At 45.4% G+C, this 12,425-nt stretch overlaps 1 protein-coding gene and 1 long non-coding RNA gene across 2 annotated transcripts in view; one reads left to right on the top strand and one right to left on the bottom strand.

Annotated features, from left to right (window-relative positions):
- LOC144164314 (acyl-CoA:lysophosphatidylglycerol acyltransferase 1-like) overlaps positions 1 to 12,425 on the bottom strand; it is a 182,307-nt gene that overhangs the window by 84,866 nt on the left and 85,016 nt on the right. The gene's annotated exons all lie outside the window — the stretch shown is intronic.
- LOC144164313 (uncharacterized) lies at positions 3,636 to 11,826 on the top strand. The gene is made up of 3 exons (XR_013321151.1): positions 3,636 to 3,912; positions 5,460 to 5,729; positions 9,739 to 11,826. It is a non-coding gene; the product is annotated as an uncharacterized LOC144164313 (long non-coding RNA).

Below are 12,425 nucleotides of genomic sequence, written 5' to 3'. Positions count from 1 at the left end.
TCTCGGCGAGTTAAGTCGCCAGGGAGGTTTGAACCACACGGTGGTATGAGTGCTCGTGTGGTGCGCCGAAGATTTTCCTTTTGTCGTTCCAGGTGCCCGCGAGCGTCTTCGGGGAAAGGTAGTAGTGGCCGCATGACTGTGCTCGGGCGGCTAGCTGAGTCTGCCTCCGTATTGCCAGGCACAGATGAGCGGGGCATCCATTCGATGCGTATCCGCAGCGCCGTGCTTCTTGCCAAACGATGAATGGCATCGGAAAAGGATGTCGATTGTGCCACGCGACGAATGTCATGTATAACACCCTGTCCTAAATCTACATCTACACAACTAACCAGAAAAAAGGCACGGTCAGGATAGCCGCACAAGGGGCGTGTTGTTCCAGAAGAGTGCTACCGCTCATCGCAGCCATCATAGCTTGGGCTGATACACACTAAACTTTTTAACACCCTTAAAGGTGCTAAAAGGGTGCACTCAACATTTTGCACCCTTTTTGCACCTTTTAAGGACTAAAACATTGCTCCGGCACCCAATCATGAGGGTGCCACATATTAAGGGGTGCAAATCTTAACATTTTTACACCCTTTAAGGTGCAAGGAGGGTGTACTGAACATTTTGCACCCTTTTTGCACCTTTCAAGCACCCAAATATTGCTCGGGCACCCCACCTCGAGGGTGCCAAAATTCAGGGGTGTAATCAACAGTTTCATAGGGTGCTACGACCATTAAAGGGGTGCTAAAAAGTATTTCTTCTCGATTGGGGTGTTACCACGGCACCTTATCGTTAGGGTGCCTAAAAGAACGGTGTGTGAATGCAAGCATGCAAAATTGCACAAAAACAGGCTGAATGTTTAAACCGCACATTGCACTATTTCACCGCCCGTTGAGAGAATAAATATGAACTCTCCACATAGACCAGGGGAAAGGCTCTAAAATTGCTGTTCGTAAATTGAACAAAACGTGCTGAATGTTTAAATTCCACTCTGCACTAATCTACTGCTTCGAGTGTATCACAAGGTTCGTTTCGATGTCTGGGTGCACGGGAAGGAAAGGCTACAAAATGCCTCTTGTAGTCCTATAAATAAAACTTTTACGCGAGGCATCGGTGTCCTCAACGAAATCGAATTTACCTAAGAATTTGTTCCCGTATTATTATGCCCCGGGCAAAAATTCCAACAAGACTTTCTTGTTGGGCTCACAGCACGCCTGTGGGGCCAATACGAAGTTCTGTCGGCACTCTATCGTTCCAATAGCCTAGTCTTCCAACAGGGAGTTTAACCTTGATGGCGTTTGTGGGGCCAATAAGAAGCTCTGTCGGCACTCTATCGTCCCAACAGAGTAGTCTTCCAACAGGGAGTTTAACCGTGATGGCGTTTACCGGCTCGCCAACACGATAAGTCAACGCCAACAGACGCCTCGTTCGTAATCAGCGGCGCGAGCGCGCCATCAGACAGAACCGACAGACGCCCTGAAGGTGGTTTTTAGGGCCTAAACAGCAGCGTCTATGTCTGGCATAGACGCTAGACGTCAACGTTTGTGTTCTGAATTTTCCCTTCAGTAAGTAACAGTCAGACGGACGATAACATAACTATTTGAAGATATGCTTTGGCTCATACCACGGCAAGCGCAATTGTTTGTGGCTGCAGCCTCGGTTGCTCTTCGTCCACAACAAACTGAATCGGCTGTACAGCTTTCTTCGAGGGCGTGTATGCAGGGGTTCTATCTTCCTTTTTTGCGCAGGCCGACGGGGGCGGTCGTGTAAAATCATTTTCGCTCGTCGCTGCCGTAGGGTTGCCACCTTCCTGGTTTTGGACCGGCCCGACCGGTTTTTTAAACAGCGGGCCGGTTGCCGGTCCATATCTAAAACCAGCCGTCATCAGCCGGTTTTTTGGCTTTTGTGCCGTGATTATGCCCGTTTTGGCGTTTTATAAGCGTCAATTCAACAAGTAAGACGATAAATACATGTCGACAAGCATAGGCGTGCGCACAGGGGGGGGCAGGGGGGGCGGCCGCCCCCCCTTATCATCTGAAGGGGGCGCCAAATTTGCCCCATGCCTTGCCGATGTAACACATGAAAGTAAAATTTCTGCTCAGAAATATTTTGTATGTGTTGCAATTCCATCACATTGAAATAAAAATTTTATAACCATCCCTCTTTGCACTGCGTTCGCACCGCAAGGCCTTCAGTGAGAAGAGGTCGGGAGTTGCTCTGGGGGGGGGGGGGGGGGGCGCAGCGGTAAGACTTTGCCCCCCCAAATTGAGAACTCTGCGCACGCCTATGTCGACAAGCTGCGCAAAGACACGCGAGCAGAGAAAATACGCGGGCGAGCGCGCTGCCTCAGATGGAGGGGGACCTAAGGGAAGAACAAAATAACGAAATTCTACCGCCGCGGTCAGCAATTGCGGTTACTTTTCAGTGAAGCACATGCAGAGCGATTAACCAAGCTCTCAATCACTTTCAGTACAAACGTTATGTTGATTTCTCTCTAAGAAAACACTACAATAAATGGCACTGCATGTTAAAAAACATGGCGTCTCTTTTCAACACAATCCCCACCCCCCCCCCCCCCCGGAAGGCCCGTTTTTTTTTTTCGGGGAAAGGTTGTAACCCTACGCTGCTGTTCTGCCTACCTGCTTGCTGTACCTATTACGTCGCCGCCACCGCAAATCCCCACTTGTTACAAACTCAGAGGTTTTCGCACTGTTAGCAGTCGTTTTACACGATGGGTTTGATGCGCCTGACATGCCAGGAGTGACATCGCTTGTAGTATTAGAGCGACGTTGCTTGTCTGCAAGACGGTGCCGGTCAAACAAGCGTTATCAACGCCATAATTCTAACGGCACATTCCATTTATTTCGTGGCTGCCGTGGCTTGCGCAGAAAAGGTCGGGTTGACTGCGATAGCTTTTCTTGAGTCAAATAATGGAGCTTTGGCTCAATCGCTTGCAGCGCTAGCAATGCGGCCTCGTCTGCAAGACCGGTGCGTGAGAAACAAGCGTTAGGACAGCCAGAATTTCAAAAATGCAGCATAAACTAGACCATCGTTAAAGGAGGCGATGACTAGACACAAGCAACAATATTCGTTGACAACTTACGTAAGTATAGAGTTGTTTTAGGCGCCTCGAACACCGCCCGCCGACATAGCTGTTTGTCATTAAAGAAAAAAAAAAAAAAAGCCGACATAGCTGTTTGTTAACGCGTCTGTTTACTGTTTTGTAGGTCAATGGTTCGATTCCTCGTCGAACGTGTTTTTTTTTTTTTTTACGTGAGGGTTTCATTAGCTCCTTTTTTAACGACCAGGGTAAGCACCTGTTCCTTGCTTTCTATCACGCCGACATTTACCGCCCTCTTCCTAAACCCAAAGTAGCTCGTTTTCTCGCACGTTCTCTCTTGAGAAGCCCGCCGTGAAAACAAAACCAAAACAAACGTCAAACCTCTTTACAATATCAGTATATATGTCAATTACTTTATGTGTATTCACTTTTTGTGTTTAAAAACCTTAACTTTAAGTTATAAACACATTTCAGACTTTGAAAGCAGAAAGATAATTACCAACATTACAGTAGTAACACAATTTTCGTCAAACATAGAGTTGCTGAATTTGAAGTCTGGCAACTATCTCTCACTTTTGTGTGTGTTTTTTCTTGGCGTTTTGTGCCGAGTGGTTGGTGGCGTGATTTAATCTGTTTTATCTATTTCAAGCTTAAATCATAGTTATAGAAGCTTTATGGGTGATGTCTACCCTTCTAACCTACGCGTGTGTTGAACATGGGGACCCCGGAAGAACGATCATCGGCGGATAAAATACTGCGTGTCAAAAGTGGATGACATTGCATCAGAACAAAGCGGGTTCGTGTGTCCGCGAGATGAAGGCGACAGTGAAGGAGAATTTTACGTTGGAAACATCGTTTTTGCTCGGGTAAGTACGCATTTTTTATTGTTCTGTATTTGGTTGGAATGAGTTCTGGTGTTTATGGGTCAGTAATTCGCTAGACCCCCATCTCGTTTGCTCTGAGAGCCTACGTGAGTTAGTATACTTGTTTGGCGCCCAGTCCACCGTTTCCGCAGAAGTCAGCATCAATTTACGCTGAAGCTAGACCTTGGCTACGATGCTCGCGCTATGGTACACGGCTGCTAATAATTTCACATCACGCAAGGCTCTTTAACACCGGGGCGTTTGTTTATGTGTCTCTCAAACAGTGCCTTTGCGGTTGCAGATCGCAGTCGCAATTTCGCGTGAGTGGCACAACGCTGTGATTAGTCCTCCCTCGTGAATACCCGCGGTATACCAAGAAATAACATGAACAGGAGGTTCCCTGGAAGTGCATGTGAAAACGCGTACACGTGATTCCATGGCTGGCGTCTCGTAGGTGTTGTGAAATCTTACCCCCCCCCCCCCCCCCCCCCCCCCCGCACGCGAATTCCGTGCAGTGCGCTTCGCAGCTATTGCGCTCGCGAGACCGGCGACCGTACGCCTCGCGGTCTTCGGGCCGCGATATGTGTGCTGTTCTCGTGAAGCTCGACAACAGCGAAATTGCCGTACTCGCTCGCCAACGCGCCCCGACAGCGTACGCGTCGACCGGGTGCTGACGGAGTTGTGCTGGAAGAAAAGCAGGCAAGAGATGAGGGCGCACGAGGTGTAGTTAAACATGAGAATTTACAAAGTGCAAGGTGGAGAAAATAGTATGCAAGGGCCGGAAACGGTGAGAGAGTTCGGGCCGCGCGCCAGCGAGCGAGTGTGGTAATTTACGTTGCCGAGTTTCACGAGTCCGGCACGAATATGACGACGCCCGTCTGAGAGTTCATAGAGGTATAGAATTCACATACGTGCAAATTGAAGGTGAAATGCGCGCATGTGGCCTCGCAGGGAGTTAGCATAGTCTCGGGGTAGTGGGGGAGATTTCACAACGCCTACGAGGCGCCTGCCGATTCTGTCAGAGTAGCTCTCGGGAAGTCTGGGGCTTGATATCAGAGGCATATGTATTGTTTAAATTAGTGCAGAAAATTGAGCCAATTCGCAAGTTCTCATTTTCGCAAAACCGCAGGCCATACAGAGACTAACAAGAAAGCTGTAGGCACTCACTCAACTCGATTTATATTGGAGAATTGAACGTGCAGATACAAGTCAGACATTGAAATGGAGGAGCCTCAACTATCACACACCAGTTCCGATTGAAAGCAAGGGATACAGATGAGCTGCTAGCATGTGTTCCATGCAAATTAGCTCAGTAGCTAGCTTTGCATATATCATGCATACCCCACTCACAGTACCTGCGGGTCTAATAAATACATTCTTACTGTGACCTAAATTTCACTTGGGGTGTTCCGGGAATGTTCTTATTAGTGCCTTGGAGGTTACTGTCTTTAAACGATTAAAAATCTACTTGATGTAAGCATTCGTGCTTTGTGTGTGCTCTTCTTGTATTTCAACAAGTGTCAGCACACTCACAGATTATGCACCTGCAGGTGCTGCTGCTGGCTGTCCTGGGTCAGCTGCCTTCCAGTCCAGTTTCAAAGGCTTTGCCAGGGCCTCCCTTGGCCAACCGACACTGCACCTGCTGTACCCAAGTACTGCCTGGCCTTTCGTTGGTGCTCCGTACGCTTTGCCGCCAGGAATGGTCATTCATCCGTCATCTGGCCGCTTGGACCACCCGTTCAGAAGTCAGCGCATTTGCTCGACACATCGGTCCAGGCGCTGCTGCCATATCGGTGCACCCACCGATTATGTATTTTCAGGTTAGTTATTGCATGTTGTGGAACTTGCCATGATGTATACCTGTTAGCAGTGCTGTGCGTATGGAGCGTGTCATTGCTTAGCAGAGATATTGAAGAGAATCTGGGGCTGACGACTAAAGGGCAAGAAGAGAAATTGAACTGACTTTGAAGCAAGTATTCGTATGTAATCAAGCCAAGCAAACATTTAGGATCTTTAGATATGGTTTTAAACTTGCAATACAAACTGGTCTACTTCAGATCATACTGGTAATAATCATACTATACCGAAAAGTACATCCCGCAGTCTGTAGAATTCTGACAGCGCTTTTTTCGCAGTCTCTCATGACAGGCACTAATCTCAATGGTTGGAAGATAGTCGAGGTAGCACCAGTCTTTAAATCAGGAGACGGTACTTCACCATTAAATTTCCCTAACAAGCACCATATGCAAGGTCAGGAAACATTTCATCCACTCTCAGGTCGCTAATTATTTATAAAATCACAATATCACATTCGAGTATCACCACGGTTTTCACAAGGGTTACTTGAGAAACACAACTTTCAGGATTTGTTCACGATCTACATTGATCCATTGACACAGGCTTACAAACTGCGGTAGTTTTTCTCGATTTTTCTAAAGCATTCAATCGCATTGCACACCACAGACTACTTCTCAAACTTCACCCTAATGTCCTCACTTGAGCAAAAGACTTTCATTCTTCTCAAATGCAGTTTACTTCTAATAACTATATACTTCTTTTGCTCGTGCCACTTTGTTGTCCCCCCAGGCAGGCTGCTTGGTCTATCTTCCATGTTGCATATCCTCCCATGTAGGTCTATTTGCAGATGATGTTATAATTTATCACACAATTTCTTTCAACTACTACCGTCAATGTTTTCAATCTGATCTTAACACAATTAACTCCTGGTGCTGCAAATGGCTAATGTCGCTTATCTCTAAAACAAAGTGCATGACTTTAACGGTGGCAAGTCTCGGATTGTAAATACTTACTTCATTAACAACAGCCTGATTACCTCTTGAGACAAAGGTGTTTTGGTAGGCCGGTAGGGGAGGGGGGATTGCATGGTGGATTTCAAAAGGTACATCGATTGGGAAAATAAGACGTGTGATTAATATTTTCATTTGCACTCCAAAACTCGCTTTATTTCATATGTTTAACCCACTGCCGTGGCTAGGGTGGTGTGCTGTGGAGGCGAATGTCGGTTAGATACCGCTTGGTGTAGCCGCTTTTCAGATGAAGGCAACACGTAAAGACGCCCGTGTTTGGAGATTTCGATGCGCACAAAAATACCCAGATGGTCAAAATTAATGCGAAGCCTTCCCCTACAGTGCTCCCCATATCCCAAGTGTAGCTTTGGCGTGTTAAACCACCGTTTTTTTTTTTTTTTCATGTTTTTGGTATAGTACCAGCTGCTGTAGCAGGTGCAACTTAAAGGGGCACTGACACAAAAATTTTGCATCTTGTTTTTTTTGTTGCGATAAGTAGCTAGTGACCTACTTATAACCTGTAGAAACCTCATTTGCTTCAGCGTGCAACGGTTGTTTAATTAGAGGCATTTTCAATGCGGCCAGTCGCAGTTTCGGTTTCATCGAGTGCCGCGAAACGATGGATTTTGTGGATTTTGTGTGAACAAAGCTGACCACGTGACCGTCGGAGGGATATCACAGTTACAGAGCAGAGCCGCCGTAGCACTGTCGAATCCGCATCGACGGCAGTTTCTGCGAATGCCCCCCCGTACTGATCTCGTGAGGCGCCTAATTAAAAAGCGACCGTGGATGTGACGCAGGCGCTGCGAGTGCAAATGCTACCGCTCGCGGCTAACGAACGACGCGCGACGATCGAGACGGTGGGTGGCAAGACGCGCGCTGGGAGCAGCCGGCCGGTCCGCCTACAGGTCCGCCTACAGATGTGTTCGGCTTAGCACTGCGGCGGATATTCGAGTGCCGCTCTCGTAAGCGGTGCAGATGACAATTTTTAATGCAACCCGCCATGGCATCATTAACTCCTTTCTCATGTAAGCCACCATGGTCGGGACTTGGGGACAATTTCGTGCAGCGGTAACAAGCTATCACTCGAGCTACCTGCGCCAGCGTGGGCCACTATCGCGGCCGTGGCCGCCGCCTGCACAACGACCGTGCGGCTTGCTCAGTGGGCTTTTCGTGCCTCCGGCGCGTTTCCGCATCCAATGGTAATAAACAGTAATAGAAACAGAGTGACTGGAATCGCTGTAGAACTTTGGTCGCGGCCAGCTGCCCGATGAGCTGACGAAATCACGGCGCCTCCGCCGCCAACGATCGGGTCGTTCGTTCTCGAGAGCAGAAGCTCCGCCCTCCGGCCCTCCGATTGGAGCGGCGAGCCGGCAGTGCGGAAGCGGCAAACACAAACTCGTGACGTGTTTGGATGTTGTTTATTTACACTTGCGCGTGGTCCTCTGCTGGCCGCTCGGTTGCGTTTCGCACACTTCAAAATTGATTTTAAATATGTTCTAGGCTGTATTCACCGCTGATATTTTGCAGATGATGTATATGTGTTCCCACCAATCTATCTCCGAAGTTATCTCGCCTTCAAAATTTTGTGTCAGTGCCCCTTTAAAGGTAAAATTATACATAATGTTTCTAAGAGCTAAATATAAAGGCCATATTGAAGTGCGTGTATGGGTCTATCTCATAGCAGTATTGAAAGGTTATATACTCTGGTGCAGGTTAAGAACGCCAATGGCTCATGTGGTGTAGTCCAGTGTTTGACGGAATGCCGTGTAGGCAGGTAAAAGCATTATTGCAGTGATGATACGTAGGTCACTGACCAAGTCAAGAAAGCCATTTAACGGTTTGTTGCTTGTTCACGGTGAGCATGTGTCGTGGAAAACGAAGCTATATATTGGGCATTACGCGGCGCAGTGAGTTTGCATAGATATGGTGCAGATTGCCATCCATTATGTTGATAATGTTGGGCATCGTCTGAACAATGAGGGACTCGAGCAGTAATCGAGAAGATAGATTGCACTCAGTTGTCAGTAATTTTGTCTTGTTCCAGTCGACCACGTGTCCCGTCCTCTCACGGTGCTCTGCCAGTGGACTTGTTTTTGCATGGCCCTTGTTCACTTCGTTCCAGTGCTGCATTAATCTTCTGTGCAGATTGCCCGTTTCGCCAATGTACACTGATTTGCATTCAGCGCATGGAATCTAATAAACAATACCCGGAAGCTTGGAGCGTGAGAGGGGGTCTCTCACGCTGACAATGTCAGAACGCAGCTTGCTAGTGGGCACATGCACAATGTATGCACTGCGTGTCTTGAAAATGTGTGCGAGAGTTTCACCGATGTGTGGGACGTAGGTAATTGCTGCACGTTTTGATGCAGTCGTTGTCCTGAATATAATGCCTAAAGCATTATATTCAGAAAGAAGCGAAGAGGGCGACTAGCAAGAATCCACATTGACATTAGCAGGGCAGAAGCGTCCACAAGGCCTGTGTCAAAACGTGCTGCAATTCTCGTCCTACACATCAATCAAACTTTCGCACGCATTTTCAAGAAACACATTGTGCACATCGTGCAGGTGCCCACTAGCAAGCTATGTTCTGACATTGTCAGCGTGAAAGACCCCCTCTCACGCTTCAAGCTTCCAGGTGTTGTTTATGTTTTGAACAAAAAAAGTGCCATTTAAACGTGACACCTCCTTCCTTGCCGATTTCTGATGCCTGATTGTTCAGTTTGTGGGGATACGTTTAGCAGATTGCTCACATGTCTAACCTGTATTTGTGCTTGAGCAGTCAAACGCTGATGTTAGCAGTGAAGTAGGTGAAAATTGTTGTTTGATTGTAGTTGTGTGCAGATTACCTACATTGTGTTAATTCGTAGAAAAGCAAAATTGAGGTAACCCTGCTAACTGTTCCGCATTGCAGCATTTTATTATGCGAACGTTAAGGAGTTCAGCTGCTTGTTAAAGGTGAAATAAACAGTGGTACAAAAAGAAGAGCATCTACTAAACAGAAATATCTTCACAATCGCAGGATGCCAACGGTCCGCCTACCAACTTGTGTCCTGCATCGTTTCTGCTGGCTGGAGCGGTTCATGGAGCATTTTCCAGCTTCTCAAAGTTTGTGGTCAAGCGCTCCTCCAAGTGAAAGATGCCGCAGAGGGATCTTTTGTTTTAATGCCACAATTTCACGTGCTCAGCAGCAAATTTACTCGTAAGGCTTTTTAAATATTCATCACCCAAGAGGGCATGTTACCTTCGTCTTCGGTGGAATGTGTCTGCACTCAGGTTATTTGTGACAGAAACAAGTGGACCACGTCATGAGAGTCATTGAGGCCTTGTTGATTGTGCATGCTTCTGAAATGACATTTTCATTAAAGGAGCCATGAAGAGAAAATACAACTTTGTTTAATTTGAAAGAACTAGGATTCAGTATCTCACTCAGCTCCATTACAGCCACGAAATATGTTTTTTTAACGAAAAAAAAGCAAGAAGTATTTAAAAACTTTCAAATTTTGCGCCACAGTGACGTGTTATGAGCAAGAATGACGTCATACGGGCCAACAATAAAACATAATTTTCAGTGCCTTAACTGCACGTCAGCATTCAAGTGATGCGGTCAAATGGAACTAGAGGCCCAATACAGACGTCCAGTCATGTGTCGTCGCGACAGGTCAGTTAGGTGGCCGCCAATCGCACAAACAAGGTTCCGTGACGTCATAGAAAAGTTGCGGGAAATTGGCTAGGGGGTCGCGACTGCTTCACACGTTTTCTTTAATATCTCCGTTATTTGTACGAAGATTAAGACGATATGGGTATCGTTGTTATCGGGACTAAGCAGTCTTTCTAATAAACCCAACTTGTATTTTGTCTTCATGGCTCCTTTAAGCTGAATACTTTCCACATATTACGATTTGTGAACAAATTATGGTAAAAGTCATGATTAGTTGTACTACACTGCAGGAAGGAAATGCCAACATACGTTTTAAGCACCTGTGATATTTCAGATCGTTGGCTGGTGAGCAATAAAACAAAACTGAAATTTTTTTAAAGTAAAATCAAATATTCGTTGTCACCAGTGCATGACCATAGTAAAAGCTATCTAGTCACCAAATTTAGAATTAGACACGAAATGCCAAGAAAAATAGGGAAATAAACTAGACAGCTGGCTACAATGAACCAATTCGTAAAATTCCTCAATGTCTATCAAGTGATGATTGAGGCGGGTTAGTTAAGATGTCAGTGGGTTTACACACCCAACTTGCAGGGAAGCACATGAGCTCCCAATATTAACATGTTTTTAGTGAAGACCGTCTTCCTTCATTAAGCTGCTTTGCACATTGATGCCAGTCTGATAAATGTCCTGAATTTTTGTTATGATCAATCTTTGTATGGGAACCATATATTTTTATATGATGTCGCTGTGTATTTCTGAAACTGTATCTAGTCAATAATTCCAATTTGTCGTGGTCAGGTTTTTTCAACTAATTCGTAGCTTTTTTAACAATTATGGTATATTTTGTGCCTAAAGGAATGCCACATTGCATGTTTAGCCTATGTAGTGTTGAAAGCGGACATTTTGCTTCAAAGTGGAATGTCGGGCTAGCAACAAGGTACTTCGCGTGCTGCTCACTTTCATTCATGCCATTATTTTTTATATTATTATTTAAAATTAAAAGCCAACTAATTTGCTGTCGTTTTAATTTTTTCATTTACTTTGTACTTTCTTTTTTTTTTCAACTTTGTGTAAGGATTGACTATCCATATTTTTATGATACCAAGGCGTTGGACTGGGCTAGCTGGTACATGTTTGAATGGATGAAAAACCATAGGAAAACCCAGGACACAGAAGAGAACGACGGGACAAATTTGTGCCGTCATTCTGTTTTAACTGTTTCCTGTGTTTACCACTGGTTTTTTATGCATTCAAACATTTTTTATGAGTTTGTTGAACAGTGATTAGTTTAGGTGTGTTCAAACAATTGTTGGCTGCGAAGGCTCCCTGTAGCATTTGTATAAGTGCTCTCTGCTTTTTTTTTTGAGCCAATACCCCACCACCAGTCTTCATGAGGTGGTCTTTTGTAGAAATAAGTTGAAATAAATATTTGTTTGCATTGCTTTACATGTTTTGAAAGAATTTCTTGTTCATTCTTGTTTCATTCAACCCCGTTTCAGAATCCTGCTTAAGGCATTTCCTCTGTTATTTTTTTTCAGAACCAGGAAGGGTGCTCATCCTCGGTTCTTGCTGAAGCAGCAGTATCCATACTTCACACGTGAGCTCTGAACACACAGTAATTATGGTATGAAACATTCTACCAGTATAAGCCTGCTTTGTAGACATCATTGTAGATGTCAAAGCTCTTGACAGTGTAGTCTAATGTCTGGTGTAACGGGCAATGTCTACAACTTGTAAAAATTAATTTTGTGGCTATGATGTTTGTGAATATTTTAAAATGCACGTCAACTACTATTTAGAATCGCTGTCTAAATTGGCAGCCATTTTCCTGGTGGATACAGAAAGTGAAAAAGCGCATGTGTAGAGATTTCAGTGCACCTTAAATGTCCCAAATTTGCTAAAGCTAATCCAAAGCCCTCCTTGTGGTGCACTTCATATCCCATGTACAGTTTTGCGTAAAAACAGCTAAAAATTTATGATCAATTTAAACTTATTTTAATGTTTTTAAATGCAAATATTCTCAGTTTAAGCTGCCATATTTAGAG

The sequence above is a fragment of the Haemaphysalis longicornis genome, unplaced genomic scaffold (assembly GCF_048455015.1).
Source record: "Haemaphysalis longicornis isolate Haplotype H1 unplaced genomic scaffold, Haemaphysalis longicornis Haplotype H1 scaffold_13, whole genome shotgun sequence".
NCBI classification, from domain to species: domain Eukaryota; kingdom Metazoa; phylum Arthropoda; class Arachnida; order Ixodida; family Ixodidae; genus Haemaphysalis; species Haemaphysalis longicornis.
This window is presented reverse-complemented; position numbering and strand designations above follow the sequence as displayed.